We start from the raw sequence: 12975 nt of genomic DNA, 5'->3' as shown, positions 1-12975 counted from the left end.
ATAACCAGGATCAACAATTCATCTCCCTCCTGCGGAAATAAATGGACTCATTTTCTTCCATCTACTCGTCTCATTTAAAACCCAAAAAGCTTTATAAAATATCACAACATATGGTCAAATAGATGCAGATCAGAAATATGAAAACTGGATAAAGTGCTTGCAATCAGGTGTGTCTAAATGCAGTCACCCCAACAATCCCTGTTGCCCCCTTGCAATTTGAGGCCTTCACTCCCTCACCTATGGCAAGTGAGTTATTCCAAGTTCTCTCGATGAGTAAACACTTCAAGCAGCCCAGCAGGTTTGGAAAAGGAAAGCATTCTTTTCTTCTAATAATTTATCCTTTCTCTCATTGGTAAAGGGTATCTGCTGGGACTTAATCCCCATCACAGCAGGAAGGGGTTTGGGTTTCTGTCCACAGATTTTAGATTCTACGGGGATGGTCACTTGCATACACCAAAAAGATACCAATAATTGAAAAAAAATAGGAGCACCTTGATGATGCAATAAAAAGTACGGACTAAATATCTTGCCCATTTTCTTCATAGTGTCTGGAATGATAACATGCTTTAGCTTTAGGAAAAAAACTATGTTGCTAACACATCCACATTTGAGTTATAGATGAGCAGTGCTGTACGGAGCAAAAAACATTTTATCTTCTTACACTAAATGGCCAGAGGAGAGGCTGGAGGAAACAAGGAGGTATGAAGGGGCAGATTTGGGACAACTGACTTGGCTTCAATAGAAGACACAGACTTGCTGTTGTCTTCCCTTATCCTACAGCAGAAAAATCAGGACTCTGATTCATCAGCTTTAGATGCTTCTGCCACCTGCATAAGGTATAAGATTTTCTAGATATGTATCCATAGAGATCCACATACTACAGATGTAAAAACCAGTAGATATTCAACAAAATATGAATATCTTCATAGAGCAAGTTATGATAAGACAGGTATACACTTAAGGCACAGGTACATATCAAGTATAGAGACAGAAGAGAATAACTTGCCACTAGGTAAGCCTGCATCTAGACAGGAGAAAGGTTATCAGTCACGAGGATGCTAGTAATGCTTTTGTCCCTGAGGAAGCAGATTAGCACAGAGGAGAATGTGCGGATAAAGAATGCATGAACATATGTTTTAAAACGTAAAGAAACAAGCATTTTCAGAGCAAAGGAATTAGATACACAAGCACATACAACAGTGGGAGTTATTTACCTACAAGACACACAAAAAGAAAAACACCCTCTCCATATACAGATAACATTTTCCTTGTGTGAAGTACTAAGCCATTAAAAATTCCATATCTACCTACACAATATCTATCCCCCAAAAAATGAAAAAAATGAACAACACACACCACATCAACCATCAAATGCATCATGTGAACTTCAGTACTGAATGTATTCTGAGAGAAATCATCTAATAAGGGACTGTCTTTTTCCCCCCCTCACTGTTGAGATTTGTGTGGACACAAAACCATTTCTCCCACTTTCTCTGTCTCTTTTTTAAAAGAAAAGTTCATAGTCTACTAAAAATTTCTTGTAATAGAACCTTATCCAAGGAATCAACACTACTAATGCATCCCAAAAAGTTTTCAAAAAATCCAACATGGACTCTGTCTAGATGTCAACAAACCTTGACCCTTTTGGGGGTCAAGCCATTCATCACACAGAATCACTCACATAATACCAAAGAATCATAGGGGTTGGAAGGGATCTCCAGAGATCAACCCCCCTGTCAAAGCAGGTTCCCTACGCCAAGTAGGGACCAGTTCCAGACCTAAAAAGATCAGATCTACCTCAAGACTGAATAAATGCTTACTTAACAAACAAGTATTTTTGCTGAACAATGTCATTTTCTTTGTTACTTTGATTCACATCACACCATAGGAGACATTTGAGAAGTGTTACAGTGGAGTGAGAATTAGAGATTATAAATTAATACAGAAAGAGAACCTGATGATATTCTCCTGAGGTACTAGCTTGATGCCCTACAGTAAACATTGTTTTTACTTCTGTTTGTTTTTGTCAGTTTCTGGGAGATTTGAACTTCTGATGCATCCTTATCGATCAAAAAAGTTATCTTTCTGTGGTATCCACTGCTACTTTTCAAGTGCAATTTCCACATATTTTCTTTTAAATTACTCTTATCCTTCATATGACAGCAGATGAGGAAAAAGACCCAGATATTTCTACTTTCTCGTCTACAAAACTTCATTTCCATTACTTCCCAAGACGGATTTCCCAAAAACTCCAAAATAGTTTTTGAAATATATCTAAACAGAGATTAATGGAATTTGCACACTCACATTACCTCAGGTGAACATGGAGATACCATGCTTTTTCCTGGCACAGGAAAGAACAGAAGTATTGCCACAATGAAGGCAAGCCTCAGCAATAAGCAAGGACTCCCTAGTTCGTACGTACAGCTCCTTTTCCCCAAGACAATTAGTATTTTCCAAATGAATTACTTTAAATATGTTAGGCAATGTATTTTGTAGCAATAACAGAAAATTCACCTACATCTGATTAAGAAGGCAGAAGGAAAGCAAGGCAGGATGCATATTTCTCTTTTCTTTCCTTTTTTCTTTCTTTCTTTTCTTTTTTTTTTTTTTTTGCTTGTTTTCTTGCTCTTTGTCTTTTTCAGTGATATCTTGCATCTGCTCCCATCCCTGCTCTCCACCTGTCACTGAAGTTCACTGCAAACATGGAAACTCTGTATTAAATACTCTATTGAAAAGAGAACCACGAGCAGATTACTGAATACAAGTGCTAGTCTAAGCAACACATTTAAGCAAACGCACAGAAAATAATTACATTTCTATTTCAGAGAAGCACTAGAGCACATGCCTATTGAAGCAGTGGCATAAAAGCCTTGTTGAATAGAGATGAGCCCACTTGCATCCTGAGGATGAGGCACATGTTTAAGTCCTTGTCTGAATCAGCATCTTCTTGAACAAATATAAATCTCCTGGATTACTTCTTGTTTGCACAGAGAAAATGTACAAGGACATATACGAAAAGCATACTGAGAACTGACAAATCCGGTATATCAGTGGGGCTTTTACCTTTGAGATTAAATTTATTTCCTTTTTGAGACAGGGTTACTGTGTACTTTTCAAGAAAAAAGATATGCACTTCAGAAATACAGGTACATACTTCAGGGAACTTCACAGAAGAAGTGTGCCATGAGATGTTCTTGAAATTTCCCAGTGTATTACTGTGCTGGTGACATGGCCTGAAAATGAGGAAATTGTGGCTATCATATGAGTAAAGGGCCCATTGACGGGAACTAGAATTCCTCCTAGACAAAGACCCAGGCTAGTTAGTATTAAAAAAAAAAAAAGGTGAATTAAAACTGGAGCGTATTTAAAAAGTCATTATTCTAAGCCACTTAGTACATATCATCTGGATAAAGAAAAATGGGAAGCACTGCTTCTTTCTATATCCATTGTACCTCTGAAGCAAATACGCCCAAATCTTCCTAGATTAGTGTTCACCATTTAAAATACAAGATGGTATCTAATTCAGACCACCACTGCACACAAGAGTGTACCTCAACCTTCCCCTGTGGGCTAATTATCTGTACTTCACTGTTTTTTGCACTACAAAAAAAAAAAAAAAAAAAAAATTAACACACAGATATATTCTGCCCAACACAGTATCATCAGCCATCACTTGGACACATGAAGCATTTCCAAACAAAAAAAATTAACCACTGGTTAGATAGAGTCACCTATCATTATCTATTTGCACTCTGGTATAAATGACAAAATATTAGTCTAAATGTAGACTGTAGGTTGTAGACATACTAATTTGCCAAAATAAAAAACATCAGAATCTGCTCAGCTTAGAGAATGGAAATACGCAAAGTATAGTTAAGAATCATTTAACACAACTATGAGATGTTCCCAGAAGTCACAATCCATCTGTGATGAATGGAAGTACATTTTTCTCTTTTCAAAGAATAATAAAAATAAATAAATCTATGGATACACATATACACATAAAGAAGAATTTGCAACACTGGAGGCCTGGGTTCGAATCCCCCTGTGGCACAAGTGGTAAAGTGCCGCTCTGCTACACAGGAGGCTCGAATCCCGGGGGTTGGACTCGATGATCTCTAAGGTCCCTTCCAACCCGCACAAGACTGTGATACTGTGAAGACAGCATTATAGTTTTTAATCCAACTTCAAATTTGTAAAGACAGAAATTTGAAGGAAAACAAAAAAATACAACATGAAACATGAAAGTAAACCCATAACTAGCAATGCAGTCTTTTTAAGCACAGCAAGATGACAAACAGATTCCAAAAATAGTTCATATACTTATTACTGTCAACTTAAGTATGAAAATATGCAAGAGCTGTTCTGAAAGTAATACCTGCTATTTTATTATGTCAGACCATGACATCAGAGGCGGATACTGGCGATATGCCAGTACAGGCTGAACCTTCCCCCCAATATCCTATTACATTTTGTTGCCATGCAACAGATGACAGCAGAAATGCAGTCTGACTGAATGGTTTCTGACATGGAAGCATCCATAAAACAAAGCTGCGGTGTTTAATTATCCCACGAGGAAAAAATGGCGCCCACTGACATTCACTGATGTTTGCTCTTTGTAGACCAAACAAAGCATAGTACAGTGGATGAAGCAGTGCATGTTATGTTTTAGCCATGGCAGGAGGCGACAGCAAATCACCCCCACTGATGCAGATGTTTATGAGCACAGCATACAGGCTCTTGTTCACTACTGGTGAAAATGAATGTTGGTGACTGTGTTGAAAAAACAGTTTTTTGTAGCAGAGAATTTGCTCTAGTGTTACTGTGCTCTTTGTATCCGTTGTTGTTTCCTAGGAAATAAATAGGAGGCATTACTTTCATGGTGACTTCTATACAATAATTTAAATTAAAAAAAAAAGTGAATTTCCCAATGAAACATGGATTGTATTTATGTTATCTTAAGAGAAAAATACTTCTCTTTCACCTTTAGTCACTACTGAATTGGAGATACAAGCAACTTTTAGGAAAGAAAAAATAAATAAATAAAAATACCTCAGGAAAGTAAAATAAAAGCAAAAAACAACAGCAGTAATCACACAAAGCAAGCTGGCTGAACCATTAAATTAGGTTTTTGGTAGCTTCTGGAACTTTAAAAACATCCAGCAGAACAAGAAAAATAAACTAGTGATGGGATAATACTTTGCAAAGGCAAATGAGTTGATGGGTTTCACATCAGCAGTCAGCAGGACTGGCACCAAGCTCAACCAAATAAAGGAAAGGGTATTTTATGGCACACTTATGTTTAAAAGAAATGCAATGTAATCAAAGACGATGAGCAAGGTCTTACAAAAACTAAACCTTTATTTCAAATTGGCTTTTTCTGTAAGGAGAATAAACTTGTTAATATAATAAATTCCTATAAAGCACTAGATTTGAACTTAATTAACAAATCATAACTATGCAAGATCAGCATGGCATGCATTATACAGATTCAAACCTCCCAACACAATAGATCTCAAAATGCTGTTTATAATGTGGAGCCACTCTTCAACAGCAGTTCCTAGAGACGTGTTCTGGGTCCTGAACCATTTCCAAGATCTTAAATTGACAGCTCAGGATAAGAGAGGTACAAGAGTTCACCATTGGTACATTTACAGATTACATGTCTCAAAAACAGAGAGTGGGCAGCAGCCCTCCACCAAAAATGAGACCATCCAGCAACTTATCAAACAATTCCCCCTCCGCAAAAAAAGATTATGCATCTTCTAACAATTTTAGATTCCTGGATGGACCAGTTGTTAGTCATTTCTATTCTTAAGTTAGTCATCCAGTGCCCTTTGCTGTTGTACAAGGCATCCAGGTATGTCAGGAAATGTTCCACGAAACTTTGTGCGAAAGAAATCACATAAAGCCAAGTAACAGTGTGAGAAGCACAACAGAGAAGTCTTCCTTTGGCATCAATTTAGCAAAAAAGATTAAAAAAATATAGGAGACTGTCTCAAAAAATAGCATAGAGAATGACTAAAGGACTAGAAAACCTGATTTATAATAAACAATAACAGGAAAGCTTTCTGACAGCTAAATAGAGTGAAGTGTGTTTCAACTGTGTACCAATATATACACAGAATTTAAATTTGATATGAGAAGATATTTCAGTTTAACAAAGAAATGATGAGTTCCTCAGAATCTCAAAGCTTTGCGTGGCTATGTTCAAACTAATGTAAGTACTGTATTTAGGGAACAAACCACTAGTTTAATTACACAGTAAAACAAACAAACCCACACTATTCCATTTTCTCTTGACTGTTTATGCAGTGGTGAAAAAAAAAGAAAAAAAAAGGTCAGGTTATGTCTGTGATCAACACACTGTATTTGTGATGTTTAAGTTGGAAATACAATTAAACTATTGGTCAGGTTTGTTTGTTTGTTCCCCCCTCCTTCCCCATTCAAGTTTTAGTGATATTTCACAAAATACAAGCAGCAGATTCAGGTGAAATTTCATCCAACAATATCCCTTCCCATTTGCATCATCCTGGTATCACTACTGCACTGCAGCAAATTGACAAACTACTTTAAACCCACCATTCTGTGCCACCCAGCATCAGCTAAAATGCTATAATCTCTTTGGGCCATTAAGACTTAGCTAACTACTGCACTCTTAGCAAGATGGTTTTCTCTTCTGGAAACTGCGTGACAAATAGTCAGAACTTCTATATTTACCAGTAATATCACAGGCATAACAATAGCATTCCTTTAATGTATGTACTAACAGTGTGCTGATACCCAATGCGTTAAGATCTTACTGTTTTGTTATTAGAAAGCAAACAAAGAACAAAAATAAAATCATCTGTGATCAGTAATAAAATTCAGCATAATAAAGTCATTTTACTACTCTATCCTGTCACCGTAATTGAAAAATCGTTAGATATGGACTGCAAACTAAAAGTTAATTTGTTGCTAACATTCACCAAAACTGTGACATCACTTGCCTTACACAAATCCTAACACATTATGAAATATCTAAAGTACATTATTTAATACTAAAACAATAAAATAATGAGGACTTTTTAAAAAAGTACAAGCATTTGCTTTAACTCTAATTTACATAGGACTCTATAACTTGACTGTAATGATGAGCCTAGCAAATTTGGGCTTTAATGAGGGCTTTGAGTAATGATGAACAGCTGGCTATCTTAAATCAGAATGTCTGTTGAGAGTGGGCAATTTGAAAAACTATAGGCTATCTATTGCCAGCAATTCAGAAGCAATGCCAACAATCTCAGAAATTAGGGGGAAAAAAAGTCTTTGCTATGATGTAACCCTCCATCTATCCCAGGTGCCTGGAGACTATGACCACGTTCATTCCATTGGCAAAGGAGCAGCACTGCACAAGAAGGAAATTTCCTTGACCGAAACATGGTAGAACAGACAATTAGGGTGAGGCAGATTAATTTTTTCAAAAAATAAGCATTTTTTTTCTATCTTCCTAGGAAGAGGATAGCAAATCCTTTCAGTGATCTAACCTGTACTACTTGGACCACTGAAACCTACAACAAAACAGCTGTGTACAGGTGAAAGGTATAATAGCCTTCTTGCCATCTCTCTGTAACATGCTGTAATAACCAGCACCACCCTTTATAGGTTACACCATGAGTAATACATTAAAATAACTTAGTAAAGAAAATGTTTTCCATTAAATACATCTAGAATATATTCCCTTAATAGCTGAGACAAAGAACCCCAAATCCAGAAGGATGTAATTGCAGGCACACCTTTTTTTTTTTTTTTATGTTACAAGTTTTATATTTAATAATTTTCACAACCATTTACTGTAAGATTCATCAAAAATAGCACAAGAACATGACAAAATATAATTAAGTATCACTGTAAGCTGAGGGAGAATATAACCAAGTTACCCTGTACCTGAAAGATTATCACCTGTCCTTGCCTTTTTCTTTCCTAAGTCATTACACATCCCATTAGCTTTACTAACATTCATCTTCCATCCTGCATTTATGCTGTCATCTCTCACAATAAGTTCAATATTCTTTTCTTTAAATCAATACACCATCAGCTGCAAATCCGCCCTACTCTCTATTTACCCTGATAGGCTTTCTCACTTGTTAAATACTGCATGTAGGGTTCAAATAGCACATTCATTGTATCCAAAGGAAAAACAGCTACTATCTGTAAGTCCTTTGATTAAATACAGACAACCCAATACACGGAGGCTGCCTGTTGTACAGTACTCTACACACACCAAGTCAACCATGGAAGAGCAAGCAAGAGGATAGAAAACTACATGATCAATGGGTGACTTCCTCATGCAGACTCTGGCCATGCTAGACCCAAACTTAGGATCCTAGAGCATCACCAGAGGAAATACACTGCCCATCAGACTACAGCGTTAGAGGCAAACTTCTAGGCTGATCTCAGTCCAGTGTACATTGCGCTGGAGACCACAGACTAAGGCTAAATCACTTGAAATCTCTCTACAGGAATGGCATGCTCTATCCTCAATTTAGTGCATTATTCTTGTCTCTCTAAGAGATAATGGGAAATGGCATGCCAAAATTGAGAAGGAATTTCCACAAACTAGCCATTTTAGAAACATTATGGCTTTACCAGAGTCATCAAGTAGATCAAAGCTCATAAAATAACTCTGGAGGCAGAAAATAGTAGCCCATCTGACTAACTGAAAGAGCAGCTTGCACAGACAGTTAAGAAGTCTTGGGGGACTATACAGGAGACCTTAGACTCCTAATTTTTGGAAATGCAGATCTACTACTTGACCCACAGAAATGTACTGCTTGCAGCTCATCAAAAATAAGGAAATTTTGTGTGAACTATGGTCATTTTCTTTGGTCAGGATTCGCAAAGCATTAAATACAGTTATCTAAAAGAACTCATTCAAAATGGCTGTCAGGATTTATTGATTAGATTTCACGCTCCCAGCTGTTAATTACTAGCTGTGGCCAACCCAACATGACTACATAAAGGAAGCAGTGGCACACCAAGGATGGCATTTAGCTGAGGAGACCCACATGCAACTAGAACACAAAACAATAATGCAAACATTAAAGTGCTTGTCAATAAAATAGTTCATGACCTATAAGCAGCTTTCATTTTATCTTTTCCTCACATTACAAAACCACAGTGCATTCTGTCCTGCTTATTCTATTAGCAAGTGCTCAGCACTCTACACACTACTTACATCAATTCCATCTTTGAATCAAGAGTATTCAGCTATTTGACAATAGAAAAATAATACACTGCTTTAAAACCATGTGCATTAAGAATGTGAATGCTTGAAGTACTCTGTAGGAAGAACTGTACAACTCACCTGCTGAGCTTCTTCATGAGTTTGTATTTTGTACCCTGTTTGTTGTATAGTTCACGTCCCTATTCACAGGCAGTTCTGATGTGCTTGTTTTCTTTAAGTTACTGCCTCACGGTAAGGAATCACACAGACTGCACTGTTTGTATGGCATTTCTTGGAGGGAGACTGAACTACCACACTGGGGAAAAGGCACTATTTCCTCTGTAGTGATTGAGAGGCAGATGAAAGAGAAAAAGGCTAAAACATACTACAGCTGTGAATAACTACCCATTTTCACCTCATAAGCATTTGCATGGGGGAAAACTAACTGCAAATAGACGGTCTTCAATTTAGTCATCAGGTAACACTTAATCTGATCTTCAGTTTAATTTGATCGAGACGTCTGAAACTAAATAATCTCATTTTTAAAAAAAACAACTTTCATTCCTAATTTTTTCCTGCTTTAGTCAGGATAAATTGCTCCTAGCAATGGATAATTGCTATTTAATTAATAGTGATGAGCATAAAACATCCTTATAAATAAACAAAGATGGACATTATAATGATTTAAAATAAAAAAGAGGAAGCCTGTGCAATAATTTAGAATAGATACAAAGCTTGGAAGAGATTTTGTAAGTATTGTCATATTAGGATTGTGTGCTTGTCATCCCTCTCCTCTTAATAGTACAGTATGTGATTGCTCTCTACTTACAAAGAATTATTGTTAAGTAGTACTATACACATTTCACAGATGAGAAAAAGACTAAGACTTCTGTATATCTGCATCACATATGGGAACAAAAATACTTCCTTGATTCGCCGTTTAGGAGACTTGACAGAGAACCAGACTGCTTCCTCACAGTCCAGACAACTTAAAACAATCATACAGACCCCAACAACCATATCAATTACATAAGAAATGACAGATTTCAAAATGGAGGGTGAGGTACAAGGGGTAGGAACAACTAATATTAAACAGGTAGGCTAAGCAATACAGCATAATTCAGGGAATGCTATACTTTCTCAATTCTATTCTCAAAAGGATTTTGTTTTGTACTTCTTGAATTCAAATATTTGTCCCATGCCTATCTGGCAGAGTTCCACCTTGATTTTCTAGCAAACAATATGGAAAACTCATTTGTTTAATGCATAGAGTCCTTGGTAGGAGACCAAAGTGGTACATATATTACAATGGGTAATGCTTTTGGTAGCCAAATAAAGCAGATGAAACATTCTGTAGCACATCAAATCAAATCACAGAATGAACTTAAACATCCCAGAGCTTAAACATTTGTGGCATCACTGAACATCCCAACTCATCATTTAGTAGGGCTAGATGCAAAGAATGAAGCCCTGAATGATCTATCATCACTGCATAATATCTTGATAAAGATACCGCATGAAAAAACTAGAAGCATGGCAGGTATTTGTATACGCCAAAATTTGAGATACTGATATCCAAGCCTTCCAGAGATCAGGAGTTTTTTAGCTTTGTCCCACATTCTCCACTGACACACCCCACAATGAGGCATTACATCTGAGAATGTTGCTCCTCTCCTCCAGACACAGTAGTATTTACTTTCCCCCTCTGCCCACCCTTCTTGTACATAGATCCCCTTGCTTTGTTCTCTTTTTCTGATCAGTGGATGTACTTTCAGCTGTCCAAGAATAACAGGATTTACATTAAACCATTTCATGCTGGACTCTTCTGAGGGAAGCTTGTGTCAGCAGCATATTTCTGTAGCTCAGGTAATTCTCCTGTTTTAAACTAAATCATGACTCTAATACCTCCCCAGTTTTGAAAGAAACAATAGAAAATATCTGTTAATCCACTCTCCTCCACCATCCCCAGTCAGGATCTTTAAAAAAATATAAAAAATAAAAAAAATCTTACTGCAGTACCTCTATATTCTGCCATTCTCTTGCAGTGCCTTCCTTCCCTCCCACTTCTCTGTTTCAACAAGTAAACATACAGGAGGAGAACACTAATAAGCACCTGAGGCAGAGAGGGTTAATGAGACTTATAATGATGGATTCTCATTAGATGTGAAGCCATCTTATTAGAGGATGATGTGGATTATGAGAGTAAAGTGTGCCACAGCACAGCAGCATCTCTGACTTACAGAGAATCCCATGCCAGTCACTGTAAAGGGAGGGAAATAAAAAAATAAAAAAATAGGCCTAATTACTTACTATAGTACAAGAGGCATGCCCATCGCAACCTGTCGTGGCCAATTTCACAGTAAGAATTTGTGGCTCAAATATAACATAATCTTAATTGTTCATGATGCCAAGCACTTAATGCTAACTGCAACTCTGCTACAAAAAAACAATTACTTGACAGGATGAGAAAGGTACACAACTAAGCCTCATCACTTTACTGCTGCATGTTTCCATTGTCAGCCATGGAAAGAGGATTGTCTCATTAAAGCATGAAACAGGGACAGAAAACTGAGGCTGCCGCTTTGTCCCAGACCAGCAGGCTGTATCATTGCAGATTATCAGAGAGAAAGGGATGGAGTAGACAGAATTAGGGGGGTGTCACTGCCCCCAGACTTGCACTAGCAGAAGTACCTGAGTCAAATGAAAGAGGAAGAGATTCCCTATGCCACTACGCTTCATACCTCAGTTCATCACTTTATGCTTATGTTCAATTAATCTGAACCTAAGCTTCACTTCTGCATTTTTTGAATAATTATTTAACCTCTGTTTCCTAACACAGGCTTCAAAACAGGCAAATAACATAGCAGAACACAGCATTTCATGTAGCTCAGAGAAAGGTGTACTTTAATTCACAGAGAAGTACATTATTTTTGTGTTGTGTTTAATAATACAGGCAGCATTTACCATGCTAAAATACTGTAATTTTTCTAAAGCCATATATATACATATTTATATAATTATATATAGATTAATATATAAATTATATATAAATATAAATCTATATAATAATTATATATATATATAAACATATATATGTATATATACAAAATAATAAATAGTAAAACACAGGCATCACCTTAGTATGTAAGACTCATTTAGTTGTACACTAAGTGAAACAATTTTCCAGTCTGGATCTACCCACCTCTCTCTCTCTCTCTCTCTTCCCCAAGGGAGCTTTATTAACTTCATTTTTTGCACATTTAATTAATGAGACAATCAAAAAAACATACTTTCTGAAGTGCATATGCATTTGTACTTAGCAAAGGGAGTAGTCAGTATAGAAGTTAATGCTTTTCTGTCATTTTAACAGGGCATTTCATCAGCACACCTACAAATACACACTTCCTGTAAATGATAAATCAAAGTGTTTTCACCCTCAGTTGTTTCAAAGTAGACATTCTAGATAGAAAAACGTCTGGAGCACAAGCAACACCCTTAAACTGGGTAAAAATACACATTTAAACAAGACTAGGAAGAATTTCAGGAAGCAGAAGAAGGAAAAGAGGATCAGATAGACTCAGGCGAAAGATGAAGATGAGTTCAGCAACATACTAAAGAAGAAAATATGCTTATCTTCACACAGGATTCCCAGTAGGTACTCAATGCCTCACATGCAGCTCTGTGACCGATTATAGCCAGCAGCCTTTCACTGATCAATGTATATGCTACTTCAACTATCTTGAAGGAAAGAAGTGCATCTCTGCATGACT

This window comes from Coturnix japonica, chromosome 3, assembly GCF_054131305.1.
Source record: "Coturnix japonica strain WE chromosome 3, WE-NBRP24, whole genome shotgun sequence".
Taxonomy (NCBI): domain Eukaryota; kingdom Metazoa; phylum Chordata; class Aves; order Galliformes; family Phasianidae; genus Coturnix; species Coturnix japonica.
Note: the sequence above shows the minus strand (reverse complement) of the source record.